Genomic DNA, 12,699 nt, shown 5'->3' on the forward strand with positions numbered 1-12,699 from the left:
CAGCTAAAGAGAGTGCTCAGCCATCTTGTGTAGACTGTTTTAGCTGAGAAAGATTGGACCAGATGATCCTTGAGGTCCCTTCCAACTGGGTATTCTATGATTCCATGAAATTACTTTGTGAGTTGTCCAGAGGTACTCCTCCAAATGTAGAAGGCTGCTGAGCTAAAGACGTCCTTCATCTTCTGCAGCCTTGGAGGAGCCCTCAGAGATTCCCTGGGGACTCTGAATGTTGCCCAGATACCTTAGCATGAGAACTCAGGAAGATAAGCCAGCCTTTTAATCTTATTTTTCTTAATTAAGGAGTTTGATGGCATAAGCTATTCTGATTACCAGTGATGAGCTGTGGGCCAGGAAAAGATTGAACAAATTTGAGTCCCTTATAGCTCAGATATATCTTTCTGGTCTCTGCAACAGTGCATGCATTTTTATTTCTCACTTTCTTCAGGCACACAAAAACATTTTACTCTGGAACATAGCAAGAACAACATGATACAACCACATTGTTCCATTGTTCATGGAAACCTGTGTAATCTCAAGTGATCCCCACTGAAGTTTAAACAGACACAGAAGACCACAGTTTCATTAACTTGTGAATATACACAGATTTTACACTTGTAGTTTGAATTTGGAAGCGGGTACCCATCTGCAATGTAGGGACATCTTGTTAGCAGATGTTATTTGTCTGAGAGAGGTTGAACTTTTTCTAATGACACTACTTTGTTTTGTTTTGTTTTTTTTTTTTTAATTTGCAGTACCCTGAAGAAACACAAAGGCACAACTTCTACTTTACAAGCAGCAAATTGTTTTCTAGTTGAAAATACTGTATAAAGACAAATTGTTATTTTTACTTTGAAGACAGACTTGTTCACAAAAGTGTGTGTGGGCAAGGTGAGCCTGTTTATGTAAGTAGCTGTTTCCTATTATTCTAGGGAATTCATGAATGCAAAACATTTAGATAAAATCCCTCTCTGTGTGAGTGTGTTTGTAGAGCAAAGTTGTTAGATGTCTGTTAAAAGGAAAGAACTCTTGTATAGCAGGTTTTCACAGATGTAGTGTGTGAAAATTATTATTAAAGTATATCTAGGATATTTCCAGCAGAATGGATAGTGTGCTATTTTTGAAATTAAGATTTCATGGCCAAAACACAAAGGAAGTCAGAATTTGAATTCAGATTTATATATGGGTTTCCTTATGTGACACTTCTAGATTGTTCGCTGTGAAGAAAAACATTTCAAGATGCTTGTCCTGATTGTTAAATGCACTAATCCAAGGAAGTAAATAACAAAAACCCCAGTGATGTAGGACCACTGGGGATTGTCCTCATGGAAATAGGTTATCTGTTCCCACTTTTTTTGTGTCAGGCTAAACCCACCTCTTCTCCCTTTTGTCTCAGGCTGATGAAACATTTCTTTCCTGTGTCAGATATTTTTTGCTGGGGGAAGGAGACTGCCTACAGTTTGCACCAGAGGCAAGAGAATACCAGTTTCAGTAGAACTCTATGCATACTGCCCATCTTTTGTTTCCCAAGGAAATGGGAGATGAACAGGACATGGGACTGAAACTCCTCCTCTGATGAAGAGCAGCAGTTGGTGACTTTCTTGATTTAAAGCTAAACAAATGGGCTCTTTACACTGCTGAAATCTTCCTTCAAATAGGTAATGAATGCACTATAGGCAGCATACATGTGTGGACCTCTTGGGCTATTATAAGTTTTGTGGGACCTTCTGGGCATATATCAGGAGATGTTTTTAAAGCTAGTGTTGCCACCATTCACATATGAACTTCTTGCTGTAGTCAAAGTTCTAATTACCAGTCCCATTCATGAAGCTGGATTATTGGCTTAAACTTCAGACTTTGGGTTGGTCTTTTCTTTTAATTGAATGGTGGAAGGTTTCTATTTAATTGGATGCTGGACATGTTGGTTTCTATTCCTTCCAGTGGTGAAGAAAGAGCTTTGAAGTTAGCCCAAATGCATCCTGAAGATGAAAAGAACAAAGAGCACAAAGACCATGGCTTGAAAAAGAAATTTTTTTTTAAACTTTCTTTCCTCTACTTTATTTTACCAGAGCTGTGATTTTGCTCTGATGGATGTTTTTGAATGCTAGAGGCCAGCAAATGGGGACCAATCTGAATAAATATCTAAAATAAATAAATAAATACAGCATCCCTGATTAATAACTAAAGCACTTTTATTCCCAAACATATACATAAACCAGCTCCACCCTGATTAATCAGGTCTGACTGTAGTATGTAATACTTACCATTTTTTAATTAAAATTGAGAGCTCATACTGTCCAGAGAACTACATGTGCACTTTCTGAAAAATTACAGCACAAGCAGAAGTAATATTTTTTTCCTACTCCTGCTACAAATTTCCTACTGAACTTTAAAGGCAATTCCAGGTGCAGCCAAACACTATCCATTTCCATTATCTTTTCCTGTACTCCTAATCAGAGCAGCACAATCTGCCTTCAGAAACATTTGTTCTGAATGGCTGCTGTTTCTAAAAGCAGATGCTCTTGAAAATGCAGCTGTCAATAGCTCCACTAACCAGTGTTTTCTTACAAAGAAATATTCCAGTTAAGGTTTGCTTGGATTTAACAATATGCTTATGATCATGCTGGTGATGTATAATATTTTTGCCTGTGTGCATGGAACAAATCAATAAGCTGCTTCTTCCTGAGCCTGGTTTTGCTTTTGCTCCTGCCCATATAAATCAGGGAGATCTCTGCTCAGATGAGTAGTTACACCTGGATAAAATTGTGGGAGATAAGTCTCAATTCCTTTGTTTGAGGCAGAAACAGGTTTTGTACATGGAGGGAATAACCAAGTACTTCATGGTTCCTTTCTCTCTGTGCTCTGTTTTTTTTTTTTTCTTTTTTATTATTTGAACAAATAAGATTTTACTCATATATTACACCAAAGCAATGACTCCATCTAGCTTCCCACAGCGCACTTTTTATAGCAGAGAATACTCCTTTCTTGTCTCGCTGAAGCACATATTTTCACATAATTTGCACTGATAATATAACTCTGCTGAGTAGCTTGATAGAATATATCACTCTTCACAGTCTAGCAGTCCCCCTCCTTAACTAATGGAAGTGGTAGACTCCTGGTAGTCTTGATTTTAAACATTTTAAAAATATATAATGGTTTGCATACTGTGCAGTGATTTGTAAAATGTGAATGCCTACAAAACCATGGTTACCAAGCATAACATTATCTTATTTTTACTTACACAACCAGTAAAACAGCTGGAGGTCTAAAATCATGGCCTGGCATTAAATGCATTACTACATTTTAACCATGCAGGATGAGGCTGTCCTTTCAGCTGAGAGATAGGAAGAGAAGTGTAGTGATTACTGGAAAATTAACACCTCCCATTTTAATAGACTGACTATATCAAAGGCAGTTAAATAGAAGCCCTTCAATTGAAATGAATTGGAATTTTATCTACCTAAAAAGTGAGTAAGGCACAAGTGACTTTGAGCTACACAAATAGCAGTATCAATCTACAGAGTGGAAATGGAGTATATTGCTAATAGAAATCATGTCTTTTGTTTTAAGACTCACCTATGTGGTACCACTTACATTTCTTTTTTGTTATTCCTATTCTCCTAAGGAGATCCATAACCACAGTGCTTCCTTAACCTTAATGCTTCTTTTTAACATCCATAATTGTACTCAACTGGCAATGAATAAAGCTGTGAGCCATAAACCCTGGTCATTTCAGCCTGCCCACAAGGTTCAGGACTAGGTTTCTTCACCTCAATTAGCGTTACTAAGCCCTATCAGTAAACCTTCACAACAGAAGTGTCAAAGGACATAAATTTGGCTATTGCACATGGTGTCTCATAAATAACACCTTAATTGTTCTTCCAGAAATATGCCTCCATGGGCCTTTTTGAAATGTTCAGGCTCTCGCAGGATGTAGTTTCAGTGGGGGCTTTTGCCTGGTAGGATGCTGATGGAAGACAACATTCTGAGTCCCTTTTTGAAGACAACATTCTGACTCCAGTTTTGAAGAAAACCACCAAAGAACAGGACACCTGGGAATACTGTAGGAGCAGGCAACATGGCACAGCTCAAAGCAGAAGTTTCTCATAGTTAAAAATATGTCCTTAAATGCATTTGTTCATGAAATGTCTGGAAACAAACATTCCTTTTTATTTCATCTGTTCTCACACATTGTGGTGCCTCTTGGCAGTGTCCCCTCTTGGATCCAGAAGAATGTTCCACCAAAATCACCCCGGAAAGTTCCCAAATTCCTCAGGTTTCAGGAGTCTGAGGACTATCAGCAATGTGAAGGGATCACTCTGCACCTGATCAACGTGACTCCAATATCCGGTCAGTGAGACAGGTGCAGACTGAGAACTGTCAGCACTTCCCAAATCAGCCCCATGAAGCTGCATGCTCTTCCCTTAGGTAGATCTCTTCTGCTACAACTATGAGCCCATTCACGGCTGCAGTGAGAATAAATAGCATTCTGGTGGCTCCCTCAACCCCAACAAAAGTATGGGGAAGGGCAGCCAGGAGCTGATACACTGCTTTCTGACTCTGCCCACATTGGGAACAGTGGGAGATTTGACTAAATGCTTGTGATGTTAGGAGACTGAGATCTGATTCATCTGCCCGATAAAGCTTTGAACAAGGTATTGGGGGAATAAAAAGCATTTGACTCTTGTCTCACAACACGAGTTTTACATCAGAGGTATTACTGGCTCTGTTTACACAGGCGGCCACGGCAGCTCTCAGACTCCACAAAGTCCATTAAAACCAGCTTGTGCAACCCCCTGCAGAGCCTCCTACTTGGCTTGCCTGACTCATGCTCAAAGGACCATGCTCAATGCACACTCCTCACCCCCCATGTGCCAGCAGCCCCTAGGTGCAAGCTCCCAGCACTCAGCTCCCAGGCCCAGCGTCTGTGGTGGAGGGGAGAGCCCTCCTCTCTCCCAGGCTGCCAAACCATAGGCGAGGAGGGACAGAGAGCTGTGGTATTGCCTGCCCCAGCTCCTCCAGTCCATCCTCTGTTGTGGACATGGTCTCCCTGGGCACTGAACACCCCACTGCGTGCTTAAGGAGTCAGGGTAGGAGCTTAGCCAGGGTAAACAGCAGCGCTGTGAAGCCCTAAGAGCAGCGCTGAACTACCCCTGCTGGAAAGGGTCTCTTCTTGGAAACCCAACTGTGCCTCTCCTTATGGCACAGTTATTGCAAAGGCAAGGTTGTGGTGATGTTGGCACAGCATCTTGGACTCAAAAATGACTTGTTTACTTTGGAGAAGATCAGAGAAGGACACAGATTATACAACAAAAGGAAAGAGTGAGGCTGGTTAATAGCACTGGCAAATAACAGAGGAAAAAAATCTGCAATTTTATTCAAAGAAGAAAATAAGCATTGTAGTAAACATGCAGACAATCCACACCAAACACAAATCTGGTTTCTGTGTGTAAATGTGTGGTCTAGCTGCAATCTTTATGGAAGTTGCTCCAGCTTCAAATGAATGTAGTATTTCTGAAATAGTTGAAATGAATGCCATCTCTGGAAGAAAACAATGGATGTAGTAAACAAGCAAATATCTTGTCAACAGCTGAGCAACAAGGGTGCTGAAAATTCCATCACAGGAGAACTAAGCATGGGATTTTTGATGATACACTTGTCCAGAGTTTGTTCTGTGGGTATAGAGACAGAGCAGCTCCCAGAGAACGTGTCAGCCCTGCACACCCCAAAGTCTGGAGATGGGCACCTGCTTGTAGCAATTTCCAGCCATACTGATGGGAATGTGTGCAAAAGCAGGGATCAGCTGCATGCCTTACAAATGAAAATCCTATGCATTCAAGGTGGTTCAGATGGAGTTTCACATTTCTAGCACCTCGTCCTTTTCCTCAGGACACCCTGCCTCAAAAGGGCATTCTGCATTACAGAAGAGCCTGGTAGTGTGGCCTGGCTTTCCTGCCCTGGCTGTCCCCTTTCAGGTTTTGGATATGCTAGGAATACTGATGGCACACCACTGGGAGGAAAGCTGCTCTCACATGGGTCAAGATGAACCCAGTGCTACCAGTGGTGGTACCCAGGTTTTGTGCCATTATCTCTACTCCATCTCCCTCAAGCATGGACTCAGACCCGCAGCTGTGGCAAAGTTTAAGCTGCTTTTTACAGGTGAACATTTTTCACTGTTTACAGAGTGCAGTCCCACAGATGTTGCCAGAGGAACCTCAATAGTTTCTCTCTCCACACCTAGTGGGGATTTACCCACTTCAGGGAGTTTAGTCTGAGCCTGAGCAGTTGGCTGTATCTAAAAGCTCTGCTCACTGCTTTGTAAATCCAAAAGACTTCATAGGTTCCTTCTCTTCAAATTTTCACAGAAAAGCCTGTAAGTGCCTTGGACCAAATAGCTGTGCAGTTAATGAACTGTGCATACACAGGCACAATGTCCAGCTATGAATTCACACTTAATAGTTCAACAAAAATGCCTGGTTTCATATGTTTCTCATTCTTTTTTAAATAGTGATAGCCTTGTCAATTATATCCATCTTTAAAATAGATTTTACCAAATATATGCATTGCCCAGTGAGATTCATTTAATGTTATCTTTTCCACATGCATTTCCAAGAGAATTAAAGGACCCAATATTCTATTATAATCTGTGGGGTTTTTTTTCTTCAACTTCCCTAAATACCAGACATCTGATGGGATACTGTAAAACCCTCTGGAGATTTTTTTTTTTTTCATGGAGAGACCAGAGTGAAAATTTTCAATCTGAAATGCACATAAGGCTAGATTTTCAAAAACACAGGCTGCTGCCTCCCTTTGTGTGTTTCAACACAAGATACCCAAAATATGATTTTTCAGGGATGCTGAGCAAACATAACTCCCATGGACTCCAGCCAGAATTTTTCCTGTTTGCCACAGCTGCAAATAAAGCTCTGTATTACTAAGGGGACCAGAAAGCATTCATTGAGCAGTTTTTACTTCCAATATTTTCTTTCTGTGGAAACAGGCTTAAGTGATACTTGATGGCATTCGGTCACAGATGACACAGCTCATAAAGCCAAAAAAAAAAAAAAAAAGGAAAAAAGAAAAAAAGAAAAAGAAGCAAAACTCAGGTGGTGAAAATTTACCTCAGTGCGTGAGAAAGAGGAGGGGGAGAGTTTTTGCGTGAAAGCTTCACTCTTTGTAAAGGAGACAGATGGTTTGCATCTACTGCCATGAATATTACAAGCTTCAGGTGTCCCAAAATGCTGTGAAATACAACATTATAAATTGGTGGGAAATATTAAGTCCAAAGTTATCAAGGAAAACAACGGCTTTTGCCTCTGCTAGAGGTAATTTAGGGAAACCTTCCCAGAGTTCCTTTTTATTAAGAAAGAACTCTTTGCTGAGTATGAGTAACATGAAGAGAAGCTGATTCCATTAGAAAATACTATGCATCTGAAAATCTTTTTACTGTTTATTTTCAATATTGCTGGATCATGCCCCCATTAGCACTCCCTCAAGCCTACCCCCTTCCATTCCTTTCCATAATTTTAATCAGATCCTTCATTTCCTCCAAGCCCACAGTCCTTAATTACAATTTACAGACACAGCAATGGAGCACAAGCTGGTCAAAATAGCTGTGGGAAAGTTTCTACTTTGAAGGAAATAATACTGGTGAGGATATTTTTGCAGCCAAATAGATTTTTCCTTCATTTGTATTAACCCAGTATCTTCTGTCTCCTCCCAGGTAGTTTCCATAAGTACAAGTAGGCAGAATTTCTACCTAGTCACATACTGTTTTTTTCTAATGATTTCTGCATTTTCGATTTTGTGAGCCAATGTTCCAACATGCTTGTTCTTTCCTAAGATTTGGAAGATCATAGTGGAACATTTGATACCCAAGGATCACTGAAAGGTCTCTGTGAATTCACCTAAATTTTCTAGCATTTACTATATTATTCTCTGAGATACAGGGCCAAACATTCGCAAAAATAGACGTTCACAAACCTTAATTTAGACTTTAAAAAACCTTATGACTCTTAACCCAGTGACTCTTACTAGGGACAAAAAGAAATATTGAGTGTCTTACACACTTGTAAGACAACTTATGGCTCTATTTCACTGTGGTTTTGGTCAGCGTTCTCTGTTCTGTCCCTCAGACTGTTTTTAAAAAGTATTGCTACTAGCTGACTTGTGGCTGAATGGGCTTTTGTGACAGTACATTCTAGCCAGTCCTGGAAATCTGTTTGACCCAGGCTCAGCCAGCAAACTTGAGGTGTCTTTGGCTTGTATTTTCTGCCTGGTGAATCTGCCTCAGAAAGACACACAGAGTGTGTTTGTAATTGTTTTCCCAGCAAAAAATGCAAGGTGTGATTATCCTCTCATGCCAACTTTACTGTGGTGTAAGTTCATTTTACTTGCATAGGACTATTTGTCATTTACATGGCTACAAGAAAATATACTGCAAGACACTAAGGGTCTTGGATTCATGAGATTCATAAGGCTTCATGAGAGAATGCAGAATAAACTGTTTATATTGAATCACAGGAGTGTGATTGCTGAGCTAACTTTTGCAAAGCATCCTCTCTTAGCTAAAATGATTTTTTCTCTGTATGAAATAATTTCCTATAGAACAACTATAATATGTAAAGAAATGTATTTCCTAATTTATGTTTATTAAAATGTTCTTTCCACATTTCTTTTGTTTCTGCTATTAGATATTTTATTGGATGTTAGTGGATGTTAGTCAGTTCTTGAGGGATCTTGGATATTTTTCCTCAAGTAACTTATTGAAATCTCCAAATTCTGCAGATCCGGGTTTGTTTTGATGATGTTCACTTCTTATTGTTCCTTTTCACTTTTTATCATGTAGCATTGTAAGTACATTAAATTAGTAATAAAAATGAAACCACAGGAGTCCCCTGTATTGTAGATAATGACTGATACTCACTTGTCTGTGTTACATTATAGTGTCATAACTTTCCTTTATATCCAATAATACTTTTCATTATTGCACCATTCACAGCACAGAAGTGTAGGGGTTTGTTCAGATTCTGACAATATTTTCCTTAAGTAAATCCACATCTAATAACACCATTTATTTTCTCTTTCTTTTTCTTGCTGTGTAGTGGAAGGTAACATGCTGATTTTTCTTAGAAAGTGCTGCTCAGGGGCCACAAGAGCTTTAGCTCCCTGCCCTGGTGTTAAGGGGATTAAATATGAATTTGACAGTAAGGAATGGATGGGGGCCAGTGCATTTGAGCTGAGATCCTCCCCAGGTGAGTGTGTGGAGGATGCCCAGGTGACAGGCACAGTTGCCTCTCATTCATTGCAATCAGTTGCTGTAGTTATGGCAGAACCTGTGGCTACTTAGTGGCTTTTCTTTCCCCTCCCTCTCCTTTTATTTCCACTTCCTTTTCCCTTTGTGGTGCTCCTGCTTGCATGGGTTGCCTTTCTCCTTTTTTAGCTTGGATTGGTATTGAGCTAAACTCTAGAGCATGCTTCTGTGGTGGTTTTAGGGTGCCCTAATATCCTGAATGAATCACTTTTGGAAGCAAACATTGTCCATATTATTGACTGTCTGGGGAGACTCTTAGCAGTGACTGAGAGGATAGGAGACCATAAGCTGCTCAGGGCCTTTAAAGTCTCAGTGCTATCACACAGCCACGTGCTGGAATGTGTTGTGGTGGAACACACGGCTGTTCTTCAGAGGTGGGCTTGCTGGAAATTTGAAGCCATGTGATAAGTAACTTTAATTTCTTATGCTGAATGGCTGCATGGGTGTTCCTGCACAGACAGTGTGTGAAGGTTGCGTGCTTCCTCCTGAAGGGAGGAACTGGAAGAAATATAAAGTGCAGGACACTAGTATGCTACAGTAGTTAAAATATGTCACTAACTTAACATATTCAATGCTGAATATTGTTATTTTGGGTAAACTCCATTCCTACTTAATTGGATTTTATATTGTGAAGTGGAAAATTCTGGAACAGCTTCCAAGATGTTTCCATGGCCCAACAATGCAGGTTGCCCTTCAGGGATTTCTTGTTCTCTGAGGCCCATTTCTTGTGGTTTTGGGGATAACAGGGATTCTGACATGGAAGTAGGAACTGTGGGCCTTAATTTCTTCAAATATGGAAGGCACTGAAACCAACTTCCACTCTTAAGTAGTCACTAGGGTATGAAATAGAAGCTTTAAAACCATCAACCTTCTCTGCCCCCCTTTCCACCAGTATGAGACTGAATGGGCCTCACCCCAGCCCTACAGCGGCTTCCAGAAGCAGAGTGGGTGGCTGGAAGCAAGGATGATGTGCTGGGCTGAGTGGCCTTGGTCCCTAGTCAGTAAGCAATCAGACAGTAGAAGCAAGCCAGGGGCAGGTCCCAGAGAGAGTTTCTTGTCTTTGTTCACTGTACATTGACACCTCCTCTTTTTTTTGGTTTTTTTTTTCCTCTCTCTCTACCAGTGGCATGTTTTGCAAAGGGGCACCTGGAACCAGAGGGCAGTTGTTTGTTAATGGCTTAAAACCTCTCTGCTTGTTGTGCACAGGGGCAAAGACCCGGCTGTAGTTTACATAAGTACCTACCATTGCTTATGGTTATGTAAAATAGGGATGAATATCTAAACCCGGGATCAGAAGTCTCCTACACATGAATGAGTCCGTTAAGTGGGGAATGAAAATAAGGCAGAGCTGTGCCAGATAAGGCATGGATGGCTTCACATTTTCGTTAGTGGAAGAGCTAAAAGTAAAGGCAAACAGTGAAAAAACATGGTATTTCTCAACCACCAGATCAGTGGGGAAAGTAATCATGGAAAAAAAGATTCCCCCTCCATGCATACAGACACCACAGAAAAATCAAGTTAACGTCAGGGAGATGCTGAGCAGGATTTTGAGGGTGGTTTTAATGAAAGAGAAGGAGGAACAATTGTTTAATGGGCAGTGACTCAAAAGGACTGAGTGCACCACATGTGCTGCAGGCAGCAGCCAAAAGGATGAGTGGTGGGTTATGCCTCCCTTAAGGCAGTCTTGGCCCCAGCCTGCTGGATGAATGAAAAAGGTGGGTTGATTATTTGAACGGGGAAAAAAAACATCTGCTTCTGAAAACACTTGTACTTTTGGGTTGAAATCCACTGACTTCAGATGGCTTGGGGATCAAAACTGCCTTGCTCAGAAAAAAGTCCTCGACCTACATGTTGCAGCAGGTGTGGGTTGTGTGCTTCATCCTGGAGAAGTGGCGTGAGGAGCATCTGCTCCTGGCACTAATCAGACCGACCTGCAGGATGTGTTTTTACTGCACGCAGCTCTTTTCTCCCCCTCCCACAAAGAGGGCTTGCAGGCACAGTCAGGGATTGTGGTGCAAAGCCTTTGCAGCAAAATGCTGTTCTTGCTCCATGTGGTGTGTCTGTGCCTGACTGTGCTCTGCAACCTGGGTAGTGGCTCCCTGTGTGCCTAGGGGTGACTCTTGAGTGTTTGTAGATGGAAAAAATACTGCTGTTGGTGCTCTTGCTTGGAGAGAATGAACACCTGAGTCTTGCATACTGGAGGAGCTGTGATCTCAAATAATTTGTTTATGAAAATCAATGTAGGATGTGCTGGTGACTTCCAGTGCTGAGCTGCAATGGATTACAGTTGGGCTTCCCCGTGCTGGCAATAGATAGGATCACATAACAAGAACAACCACTACATTTTTCTCACAGCTCTCCTCCCTGACCATCTGCTTTTGCTCCCTACCCCCACTTACACCTTTGTCTCCTTGAGTTACCATCTTATGCAAAACTCCACCCAAACCACTTTTCTTCCTGTACCTTCCCTGAGGAGCTTCACCTCCCAATGCTATGAGAACAACAGGATTTCTCCTTTTGCTGTGAGGACCAGAAACGATCCAGATTAAACTTTCCAATACAGCTCTCTACTAGCATTTATACACAGTGGAATTCCTTATTACAGATGAGGATTTTAATTCTGAGCTTAGCTTGATAGAATGTAATTTAAAGCCATTAAGGATGGCTTAGCCTTCAAAGCAAACTCAAGATGGTTTAATTAGTCATGCAAGCCACTGAACACTACCCATAACACAAAACAGCTAAAGTATTTATTAGTTTTAGAGCTAAGCTAAGCCTTGCTTGTTCTACATTTTCAATAAAATGCAGCAAGTGTTAAGCACATCTTGCTTTTTCCTAATCTTCCAATGCTCAGTAAATTTTATTTCTGAAAAAAGCATAGCCCAAGTGCTGCAGGATGTAGAATGAAAACCAAATTGAATCAGTTCCTGTAAGCTTAAGAGGAAATAGAGACAGTAATGGTGCTTGGGAAAATTTTTGTGTGTTGTTTTTTTTTTTAACTGTCTTCAAAACAAATGCAAGCTGGCTCAGACGTATTTTTTTTCCATTTCCTAAACTTTCTGAAACAAGGTGAGCTAACAACCAAAGTCCCAGTAAGTAGCTCTGTAGAAACTGGAAAATGCAGCAAGGAACTTGTGAGTAAATTTTTGTGGATCAGAAAGAAAATGATCTCTCTTTGTGGTTTCCTTTTAGAAGGTGCTGGTACAGGCAATGCCAGAATTCCAGGATTTAAATTGGAATTACTTCTGATTGGGTCAGTAGAGAGAAGGTTTGGTGTCATGGAATTTCTTATTGCTTGTTTGCATTATTTGGATCAGGAGTATTGCTTAGTTAACCCTAGCTGATAAAAGCTACATCCCAGCCCTCTGACTTGTGGGGCTGGGACACCA

This window comes from Vidua macroura, chromosome 1 (assembly GCF_024509145.1).
Source record: "Vidua macroura isolate BioBank_ID:100142 chromosome 1, ASM2450914v1, whole genome shotgun sequence".
In the NCBI taxonomy this organism is placed as follows: domain Eukaryota; kingdom Metazoa; phylum Chordata; class Aves; order Passeriformes; family Viduidae; genus Vidua; species Vidua macroura.